The sequence below is a fragment of the Lycorma delicatula genome, chromosome 4, assembly GCF_047948215.1.
Source record: "Lycorma delicatula isolate Av1 chromosome 4, ASM4794821v1, whole genome shotgun sequence".
Lineage (NCBI taxonomy): Eukaryota > Metazoa > Arthropoda > Insecta > Hemiptera > Fulgoridae > Lycorma > Lycorma delicatula.
In genome coordinates this window covers 32,482,340-32,494,788 of record NC_134458.1, presented here as the reverse complement: position 1 = coordinate 32,494,788, position 12,449 = coordinate 32,482,340, and the positions used below count along the sequence as shown (strand labels likewise).

Here is a 12,449-nt window from a genome sequence, read left to right as displayed (position 1 = left end):
GTTGTTATTCGCACAAGCACGAGTTAAATGAACACAGGAGGGTCCAGCGGACAGAGCCCCTGGCTAGTCGAGAACGGCGAGCGAAGCAAGCCTTGACCGGCTAAATATCCTCTGTCCGCGACGGTAAACGCAAGTAACCATACAGCGCGGGCGAAGCCGCGATGGTAAGTGCTAGTATATATATTTGTATATATATATATATATATATATATAACATACACCTGACTTACAAAATATCAATTTATTTCTCGATAACGATTTGAAACTCAAATTTATAAATAAAAACATTAGAAAGATATTAAATCGCATAAAAAAGTGGCAAATAAAAATAAAAAGAACATAATATATCATTTTAATAGCGTTCGGATAATTTACGTTTTGACATAAAAGATTAAAATTATTTATAGTCTTCTGAAATATTTTTAATAAAAGAAATAATCGGGATTTTTCATAATAGAAAGTTTATTTACAGGTCGTATGGACAGACGTTCTAACGTTTCTTATACGTAAGTAAATGTCAGTAGTGTAACACTGACAACAGGAATTCACGATTTACGGAAACTAGAAATGTTTATGCTTACTCGTAACAGTAGGTTGCGATTTCAAATTGCGTTTGTTTACATGTTATTAAGTGTGAGTTCTCATTTTATTTATGTATTTGACTACAGCGCTTATATGTAAAAAATAAATATGTGGAGCAAACGGGTCAGAGAGAAAGAGTTTGAGAGAGAGAAATACAGATGTAAATATAATAGTTGTTAAGCTGTATTACTAATTACCAAGTATTAGCGTGTAATATAACATACTACAATATAGAAATAAACTATATCTGTAGTAAAACTTTTTTTAAGTAACAACTTTTTGTAATAAAAACAGAACCGGCTTTAAATTAATAATTATAAGCGTAAATAAAAAATAAGGAAACAGTATTATGTAAAAACTAAATATTTAAACTTTACATTTCGTTTTACTTCTGAATGCGACTAAAAGCGATTAGACATTTAACGTTTTTATTTTGCACCATCTGCGCTGCACCATCCAGCTGTGGTCCACCAATTAAGCAGAATGTCGGTAAGACGTTTAGGTTTTGAGAAGAACATTAAAACTGTTTTAAGGATTTTCAATAATACCAACAGAAGCGATGAGATCCGATAATGTTTGAAAAGAAATTATGAAATATTTTTAACTTCCATAATCAGTTTTCAATTACAGTTTTATAGAAACATTTTTTTAAAACAAAAAGTAGCGCTGTTTGTTGAAGTAAGAAGGAACTTCGTGAGGACAGAAAAACAAATCGAAATAAAATAGTACAGAGTTGGCGCTGAGAGTTCTTAAAATAAGAACAAGTAAAAGTTAATTTTTCTACGACGGCTGTACAAATTGTCTTTACGATCTGTTTTTTATTGTACTTTCAAATTTAACGTTTGTGTCGATCGGTTATATTAAATCGATTAAGCAGTTTTTTAAAAATATCTTAAAAAGTAGTTGTTATTATTATATTCTCGTCAATAATGTAACTAAGACCGCTAGGAATGTGAACAGTTACATATTTTAAAAAGAAAAAATCAAATATACACACTCTATTTTAATGAAACATTTTAAATTAAAAAAAAAAAAGTGATTATATATTTATTTTTGTTGTTTACTGGCATCGACTTCTAGGGTCATTAGCCCTTGTCACATTCTTTAAAAGAGGTTTAGATCACCATCAGGTTCATCATGTATAAGGGTGTAAAGGACCCTTATATTTTATTTAAAAACACCGAAATACACAAAACAATTAAACATAAACATTGAAAAAACATACAGGTTGTAAAAGGCCCCGGTATTAAAATTGAAAATTAAAGAAATAAATAAAATACAAAAACATAAATGCAAAAGAACGGCTTATCAATACCAACACTTTTTTTTGTTTTCCTTGTTTTATTTAAGCACCCCCGGGGCAACCGGAACCGCCGTTAAGTAGCTCATCAGTCGCCCTAGGTTGCAGCGGGAGTTGACTCCCCCTCTACAGATAGTTCCGTAGGACGTGATCGATCGGGGTCCCCCCCCCGCGTCATAAGAGCTCTTCGACCACCTGTTCAGGGCGGCCAAAGAACCCCTCGGCGGGAAGGCTGCCCTTCCCGGTCCTGAGCCTACCTGGCTCAAGGCATGCCTTGCACATACTCTTTGCCCCATGCCCTCAGTCCACCCTAGAGGGTCCCCCATGCCATCATCGGATACGCCCCGACTCCTCCACTCTTGCATGCAGGCGAGCCCGGGCACCCTAGGCAAGAGGGCTACCTCTCGGTCCTATACGTGCCACGCTTCATGACTCCCTTTTATTTTGTTCATAGAATGAAACTACTTCGCTTAGAGATTCCTTACACAGCTTGAATTTTCTAAAAGACTTGTTAGTAGTCCACTGGCGTGTAGATATGCGACTATTTTTTCTTCTTTTTCTTGGAGGTGCGGGAGAGGGTGTATACGGTCATCGACACTATACAGGACTGGTTGAGGTCCAGGGGTCTGCAACTGTCTACGGAAAAATGCCGGTGTATTGCTTTTACGGGTAGAAGAGTGCTAGAACCGTTCAATATTTCCATCAACGGCCATAACTTCAAGTACTTAGGAGTTATCCTCCAGAAAAACGGTAGATACACCGAGCACATAGTCAATGTATGCAACAAGGCAGAAAGGATGATAAAAAGTCTAAACATCATTATGTCATCGCAGAATGCCCCTCGGGCCTCAATGCGCCGTTTACTGGCGACCACCGTCGTGTCTTCGCTTATGTATGCCGTTCCAACCTGGTGGCGCTCTATCGCCATCAGGCGCAACAAGGAGAGACTAGCGAAGACGCACAGGTGTGTACTCCTAGGTGTATCCGCATACAGGACAGTGTCCTATGCCGCCCTGTGCGTGTTATCGGGTACACCTCCTATTGACCTAATCGCAAAAAAGAGGGTGGCGAGGGCACAAGGCAAGCCAGAACAAGAGGTTAGGGATGCTGTTTATAATATCTGGCAGGAAAGATGGTCGCAGGAAGCTGTGGGTCGATGGACGAGAACCCTCATTCCCAACATCAAGCCACGGTTGTCGAGAAGATTTGGTGAGGTTGATCATCACCTATCGCAGTTTCTTACAGGACATGGTTCCTTCAATAACTACCTGCACAAAATAGCCAAGAGAGAAGAGCCAATTTGCAACTACTGCAACGAGATAGATGATGCTGAGCACACCTTTTTTGAGTGCAATAGGTGGGACACACTTAGATATAGTAAGGCACTCACAGGTATAACTCCAGAGACAACAATAGAATACATGCTAAGAAGCGAGTCAAACAGGAATAATTTTGCTAGTTTTGTTAGACAAGTCGTTCTACAGAAATACTCCGATGAGAGAAGACAAGGTGTTTGCTAGAATAGGACTGGGTGGACAGCCTTACTGGTGAGGTCCAGCATGCCGCGGTGTGTTGGCACTGATGAGCCACCAACGACTCCACGGGTAACAGTCAGGTAACAGCACACTGAATACCGAAGGGACCCGGCGCCGCGTCGCGGCGCACTGGGTCTGGCGTGGTGTCCCAAAGTCCAATATTAATAAAGAACTCTCAAAAAGAGCTAACCGGTAGGCCGACATGCCATGCCGATATATATAGCCGGTAGGTGGGGAGGCCTATTTGAGTTTAAAGACACTCTCCTGGGCGGCGTATACCAACAAGTCGGTCCGGCCCAGGGGAGCTGAGAGAAAAAAAAAACAGAGAAAAAAAAGGTATGATTATTATTATTATTATTACTATTAATAATAGTAGTAGAAAGTAAAAACAATTCAAAGACAGATAACCTATTTATTCCACATTTCCTTAACTCTTACCACATAAATTCTGTATACAGAAATATTTTTCATGAACAATATAATAACAAAATTATCTTATATTTGGTAAATTCATTTTTAACAAAACCATAATAAATTTTTTTTCTAATTATCTAAAAGCTTGTATTTTTTTAACGTATATAAGATTGCGTGTGTTAGTGCACACGCGTTTGTGATTGTTATTAACTTTAATAATAATGGGTTTTCTTATTATAAAAACCGCAATTCCTAAATCATTGTTCAGTGATAATTCTTAAAATTGTTGAATTCCATTTTTTTAATTTACGTTGCATAATGTTATCATTCGTTGATTTTGTTTACAAAACAGAAAAAACCTAAATTAATCCTTTGATTAGAAATAAATTACGCGCAAATTATAAATAATACGATACAAAGTTTAATATTTAGTCTTTTTAATTGAATTTTGAAGAATCTTGTTTTTTTTAAAGTAAATATTAATTTAAATATATAAGTTTGGTGTTACCTAATAAAGAGGAAAAAGGTCGGGAAGTAAAAGTCATGCCTTTTAAGTGTAACGGTGATATCTAATAGTTGCTAATGTGTAACAGGCTTAACCTAAGTTATAGTTAACCTTTTGAAGTTAAAAGCAGAATGAAGATCGACGAGTGTTGACGCAAAGTACGATCGGTCTTTTCAAAAATTCTGAATGTATAGTATCTCTATATCCTATTTCCTATGGATTATGATTTTCGATTATTACTCTTACTTTTATTGATAACATGAAAAAAAAAATAATATGAACGCTATATTTTTTCTTCGTTATATTTTAATTATTTCTACTTTATTAATTACGTTTATAAAAATCATCAACCGCTTAAACAAGATTCCTTATTCAAAATAAGCCGGTTAAGATTGCTCGAAAAAATAAAATCGATTTAAAAAAATATTTAACGTAAAAAAACTGCTTTTTATAAACTGAAAGTCTTCTTTATTTTTGCTTTCTTTTCCGATCGATTACATTTTTTCATCAATATTTTTTTCAGATAAACAAATGATAAAAAAAGCTTACTTTTCAATCGTCTACTTCATTTTACTTACTGTTTACTTTTTTATATTAAAAAAAGTTTTTGTTTGTAGTAAAACAATAAGCAAAAAATCTAAATAAGTATCAGAGGAATTTATTTTAATCGAACCGATTTCTAATAGCTATCTTTAGTTTTAATAAGCCGGGACGACAATCTAGTCTAAACGTTAAGTGAATCGTGTTAGTTTGTTAATTACCGTGACGGTCGTAGACCACTTAGCACGAAAACCTCCTGAAAAAGGTAAACCGATCTTAAGAATTACAAGAATTCCGGGTCGAAATTATTAAAGAAAGCGAGGAGTAATGCGGCGGTTTTCGATCGTCTTCAATACTGTTGAGATTCAGTACGCCGAGCCAACAGATCGATGCAGATGATACTCAGCCCTAAAAGGGACACCATCGATCTGTCCATCGGAGAGATCGGACCTATAACGAACGAAATTACTTTCAGGGAAAGTAAGTTTAACGAGTGCTAATCCCTCCAAAAGCCACACAATTATAATTCATTACATTTCACTTCAGTAGTTATAAACCGATGCGAGGATAAACAAAAAAAAAAAGAAAAAAAAAACAGGAATATTTACTCACTAAATTAATAAATTCCATCTTTTTAAACTTAAAAAAGTAACATTCTTCACTCGAAACGATACAGAGGAGGGTAACCTCGGAAATCAAATTTTTAATTTTTCATCGCTCGATCTTAAAATTTCCTATTTTTTCTTTTAAGTTTAATTCTGATTTTAAATTTGGATTAATTCATTTCTTATATCTATTAATTCCGATTTAATTATTTTTTTTTAAATTTTTTACTCCGTTGATTTCTCAACCGGGAGAAAATCTAGCAGTAGAATAATTTTTATATTGTCAAAATTAGTTACGTTTTTAAAATTATTTATAAAGTAGGTTTATGTATTTAAGCCTACCGATTGTTATTACTATTTATTTTTTAATGTTTTTCAGCTACAAAACTATTAAGTCGGTTTATGTAATTTTTAATTTTCTTTAGAAAATTGAATAAATTCCTTAAATAATTAAACAATGAAAGTCTAGTATATTATGTATTATGTCACTCTGAATTCGCAATTTTCTATCAGACCGGTCGGTCGCTCCTACAAATATTTAATCATACTGACTTATTATGATCATGACGAACAAATTTTTACTCGTGTTTTACGCTTATTTTCTATGAAATGTTTCAGTAAATTTCTCTAACGTCATACGTTTTTTTCTTTAATTTCAATTATACACTATTCTAACTACAACAAAATATATCAAACATACACCGTTCTTCCGTATTACAGTAAATAAATGTTTACTTAATCAATAATCTTTATATTAAAATAAAACTTTGAAGGTTTTAATATATTCTGAACAAATTGATTTTTTCTTAGAAGTCCCTCGGTACGATTTATCACTCGGTTGATGGTGATAATTACGAAACAGCGATATTACTTCCGGACCGGTGACTCGGAGCGATATAAAAAATTATGCGAGATGAGTTAGCGAAAAACTAACGGAAATAGAGCTTAAAGATAAATTTTAATAAGAATAATATTTAAAAAAAGGGTCTTGCCGAGTTAAACAATGAAGAAGTAAAGATTTAATAAAGTAGAGGATTTCCTTTATACGGAGTCGGTTCTGGAAATTCATTAAAGTTTCTGTAAAATAAAAATTAATAAAAAAAATAATAGTCTAAATAAAAGATAAGTTCCGATAGAAAGGCGTTCGGAAATTTAAGTATTCTATTAAATTCAGTACTATTCGGTAGAAATTTTCATCAGACGAAATCCTTGTTAAAAAAATTTTAAGAAGCGATAACATTTTTCCTGAGCATTAAGGAGTTGAGACGAGGAGAGCTAATGACAAAATTCTAAGAATGTTGTCGTCTTTTGAAACGGGTTTCTGTTGAAGTTCTGCGAGAAAATTTAGAAGAAAATGACGATAAAATAATGATATCAAACTGTACGAGTTGAAAAAACAATTACATCGAGGATAATTAGAAAAATTCTGAAATTGCCGTGTGTAGAGAACGAGTGGAAAGAGTTAGTGAAGTACGGTAGTGGAATGCGAACGCGATCGAAGTAAAAAGAAGAGCGGGGTCTGCGTAGAATCGTGTTTGACGATAAATAATAAGTTTCTACTAACAAAAAATAAAGACGGCTAAAATAGGAAACAAATTATTGGAAATGTGTTTTTTTTTAATATGCCTAATACTCCTTTATTTATTTCTCCTTTCACCTATCGTAATCATTTCATACATTTGTTAGACGGTTATTAAGGGTCCTTTACGAACATTATTCTTTTTTTTTACGATTAATTCATCACAAATCTTAAAAAGCTAGCGATTGAGAATATGTAACGGAAATTTTGTAGACTATTGAAAAAAGGACCGGGATTCAAATCCGACTCCTTCATGAAACACTGAGATGCTATCACTCTACCACGAAGATCAACAATAAGAGAATTAAAAACTCGGCTACCTTTGTAACGCCAAGCGGTACGACCTTTTTTCGATGAAGGATGTTAAATTTTCTTAGTTCGTTAATATCACCAAATAGCCTACATACGTATATTACCCGTTACGTCGATGCAAATTAAATTCTAATCGATTGAAAAATAATAATACAAAACTTAATGAAAAAAGAGAGAATTATTAAATTATTTTTTCAAAGGTAAATGAAAAAAAATCTTAGAAAAAAATATAATTTCATAAAAATTAAAAACTCATTACTCATTGTGACGAAACTTACAAAATTTCATAGCCTATTTTTGTCGATATGAAAGCAGAGTTTAACGTTATCGAATTTCGGAGTGTCTTAAGACCCCATTTAAAAAAGAACATTTTGGTTAAAACAAAAAATATACAACAAATACACTCTCGTTTTGTACGTGTAATTTCCAACCTATATAAATTTACAAAAACAATTTACGAATTTAAAATTTGGAATTTTACCTCGACCCTCATCTCTGGCAAATCGCAGTTTTCTTTGGCCGACCATATTTCTTCAACGGTATATTATACGAGTCATTTTAAATCGATTAGTGCGCGTTTATAAGTAATCCTTAATAGTCTTTATCATCGGTCACCGATTAAAAATTTTACGACAGTACTTGTGCTGTTATGGTGCAATATTTGAAAGAATATTTAAAAATGGATTTTTCTCTTTCTTTTTAATCGACGATAAAAGTGTATAAAAGGATTTTTGGAATTATTGCAACAAAACTTAATTACTGAGAAAAAATAGTTTAGATCGGATAATCTGGGGTCGATAATAAACAAATATACGATTAATCTATGCGTATTCGGTCGCTTGCAAGCAAGGTTAAAACCTTGCTTGCAAGTAATAAGTAAAATTAAATTATATATTAGATTTTAAGTAATAAATTATATATTTATTAAAATAGCCCGTTTTTCGTGTTCTATAATTTTTAATTTTTTGTATGCAGCTCATTATTTTATTATAACGAATAAAAAATTAAGCTTAAAGCAAAACGTAAACGTCTAGGTAACATTAAAACGATTTAGTTAATTTTATATTACGTCAACGTTTTTGGAACCTTCGTTTACAAAGTCGAAATATTTTTTCTTTACTGCAAATCTTGGTTAAGAGCAATTTGTAACATCTCAAATTGAAGGAAATCTGAAAGTTCCCAAATTTGTCGATAGATGTAAAGTGACTGAAGATATATATTTTCGTTTTAATCAATGGAAGTATATTTTACAGAACTTTCAAAATGTGCAGTTGTGTAAATCTGAAAAACAAAAATAATATATAAATATATTATATATATATATATATGATAGACATATTACTTAATGCAGGATCTGTCTGTTATTTTCATTAGTGGGAGTCACAGTTCGATGCTTTTTGTTGTAAAGGATGTGATAGTCTTTGATCGAGGAGAAATTTGTATTTCAGGCTCGACTAGCGTCACTGCTCTCATTTTTCGTTTCGTTATTGTCATTTATACTGGAATAAAACATATATATATATATATATATAAAGAATATATATATAGTATTTATATACTATATAGCAATTTGTTCTGTACGAAATGTTTACTTTAATTGATATAAGTAATACTTTCAACCGGAATGACATTATATATACATTAAAATTATTCTACTTTTTAAATAAATAAAATCTTTGTGATTATGATTACTACATCACACCAGTTATCAGATATATTTTACGTTCTGTGGAGATATACATAATTTATTACGACTATCATAAATGAATCATTAGTTTTCCGTAAGTAAAGGCAAAAGATTTGGCTAATTTACTTTACATATTATTATTTTTTTTTGCCTACAATAAAATATTATCGATATTTAAAAGTTTTGTGAAATATCCGAATAGCAAGCAGACAGTTGTCGAAATAGAAATATTTAAGAGCAATTTTTTAAAACTTTTAATGTTTTTGTTAAATTACGTCCTCTATGTTTTAAACTCATATTACGAGTACGTTATAAAATCAAATTCAATATTAACACGAGTTACGAAGCGCCAGTTTTAAATTTCTCGATAATCTTAAGATAATATTTTTAGCAGATTTTTTATTAACATAATTCTTTCTTATAATTTTTATTGATAAATTCTAGGAACTATTTAACAAACAAGAATAGCGTTTTTTTACCTAACCCTGAATCAAAGAGAAAAGACAAAAAAAATTCCGGCTCAAATAATAATTTTATTTTATTTTTGATTTTTGGAATCTCTTTGTTATCTCCCCTCCAGGTCGACTGATAATACCGAACTATAGTCTGTTCCCAAGAACATTTACTAAAATAAAAATAAATTAAAGTATTAATTTTTTCTGATCATTTATCACTTTAAAAAGTAAAAATTGAAAATTAGTGATTGTAGTTTTAGATAAAGCTACCAGGCTAAATTATTGCATAAGCCTTCAATTGAATTATTTGTAATTAAAAACTCGTAGGATATACGATCCTAGTTGTATAGACGGCGTTGTCGAGTTAAATATAGCCGAACCAATAACTTAATCCGCTGGACTACACTGGCGGTAAGCGTGTACATCATCTCTCGTAACCGTTCCTTTGTGTGACCCCATCCCCGTTTACGACAAACAGTCTTTTTTTATGTTCCCGGTGAGTCGGAGGAACCCCATTTACGGGCAAAGTGCCGGACTCGCTAACAGTTTCCGCAAAATGTTACTAAGAGTGCGTATGTGTGCCTGCGCCCTACCGACTAAACCTCCTATCTCACCGATCCTCCCCTCTCGGGACCAGACACGCAAATAAGCATTACGCAGCCCCGAAAGGTGCCTTCGACCTCGGGGAATTCAGAGTTCCCGTGCTTCGGATCCCGCCCATCCACGCAAACGCGGACAAACGACGGCTCCGCAGGAGGCTGTCCTTCATGTCTTCTCTCTCCGGTCTTTCTCCTCATCTCAGTTGAGGTTCTGACATCTCCACTCTTGGGGGCTTAAGGGATCCAGAGCCCCGCGCTTCCTCACCACCGCCCACCCGAGTACAAACGGACGGACGACGACTCCACGCGAGGCTGTCTATCACCTCTTCGCTATTCCATCTTCTCTGTCCTTAGTTCGTAGGAGTACTGTGATTAGTCTTGATACGGCTGTAAACCTATCCACGTCGGAAAGCATAGGTCGTATTATCGCGTCGACTGTCAAAACACCTGTAATTCGTTCGCATTGTTCTCTTTCGCGGGCCCATCTCTGACATTCATAAATGACGTGTTCTGTGTCATCATTATTTCTACAAAAAAGAAAAACCGAGTCCTCAGTTCTTCTTCTACTGTAAAGATCGGAACGAAACGTTCCGTGTCCCGTAAAAAATCGTGTCACCCAATAATTTAGTTCTCCAAAATCTCTGAGATCTATGGTTCTATCTCCTGAATCCCGATTTGTTCTCGTTAAGGCCGTGTCCCCCCTTGCTTGCCATTCCTGCATCATCTCTCTGTACGCCGTCTCCTTATTGGAGCCTGTCATTATCGCCCTCCTCATAGTGGCTAACTGGTACACGAGGGGAATCCCTGTTATCACCAGGATAGCTTCCGTAGATACGGACGAGTAGGCCGAAGCCACACGTAGTGCCATCCGTCGTTGGACAACTTCTAAAACTCGCCTGTTCTTCTTCACCTCTAGAACCTACTCCCAGACTGTAACACCGTACAGTAAGATAGAATTTATGACGTGGGCGTACACCCATCTTTTGCATGGTCGGGAGGTCGAGACGTTTCCCAACAGTCTGCTGAGATTCTTAATCATGTTAGCCGCCTTCAGCGCTGTCTTTCTCACGTGTGTTGTAAACGTCCGCCGCCGATCCAACTACGCGCCTAGGTATTTCATGGATGTCACCGAATGTACGGGTTGGTCGTCAATCCGTATCGGAATTTCTGGTAAAGGCCGCCTTCCCGCCTTCGTTATAATTTTGTTTTTCCAGGAGAGAGTGCCAGTCCTCTTCCACGCATCCAGTCCTGTATCAATGTGATGGCTTCATTTTCCGCCGTTTCTACGTCCTCCGCCGAGCGCCCTCACCACCAGGGCGAGCAGAGTCTGTACCTTAGAAAACAAACGGCGGCAGTTTGACAACAAATTTCATTGACAAACCGTCCGACAGTAAGATTCAAGGCGCACATCTCTTCGTTAATGACAGACCGGTTTCCCTCAGAACTTGCCGAATGATATCATTTCTGCTCCTCCTGAGAGCGAGGCTTTCATGCATCGATAGAATGACGATTTCACCGGACTGACTGTGGGAGATTTGTTTAGGACTACTCTTTAAATATCGGGTGAAATCACAACGATCGAATAAGACCTCGAATCTCCTAACATCCATATATTAAATCCTTCCCTATTCGTTATTCGGTACGAATTTATGAATGTACTTTCCTTCAGGTAAGGTGCTCCGTTTGCTCTACTTCTGAATCGCGAGCGCTTGATTCCTGTCTCAAGACGAAGCGAGGAAATTTAACACGGTAGTATATTTTTCGGGCGATTTTATTTCGATCACAAACCGCATGTTAAACGCTCGATCTCGTGCTACCTTCATTATTTCTAAATAGTAGCTCTTACTTCGACTATCGATATGCTGAAAGAGACTTTCACAAAAGGATTAGTTTCAAGGAAACGCGTCTGAGATACATCAGTGTATATAAATTACGGCTACTTGCTATAAATAAATGTAAATTTAGAAAATATTTGTCTTCTGACCCGGCCTAACTCGCATTCCACAATCCCACAAGCTGTAGTCATCAGTTCAAACTTATTATACCGGTACTTAGCCGCAATCGCATTTATAAAGGACGCAGTGTTCCGTATCAGTTCCCTTGACCGAATTAACGTGTATAATATAACATCTTTATTTATTTTTTTTATTTTTATCTTCATTTGTCATACTACATATAATATCGTTCGTTTACGGGAGTTAAAATTAAGTCCCAAAGTAAGCTAGATTCGACTATTGTTTTTGTAAGCCGTGTAGGAAAATGATTATAATAAAACCAAAAATTATTCGCCAAAATAAAGCTCTGAAAATTGCACTTTTTAATATCGTTTACTTCAA

At 35.0% G+C, this 12,449-nt stretch overlaps 1 protein-coding gene across 2 annotated transcripts in view; it reads left to right on the top strand.

Annotated features, from left to right (window-relative positions):
* Gld (Glucose dehydrogenase) overlaps positions 1–12,449 on the top strand; it is a 252,098-nt gene that overhangs the window by 107,427 nt on the left and 132,222 nt on the right. The gene's annotated exons all lie outside the window — the stretch shown is intronic.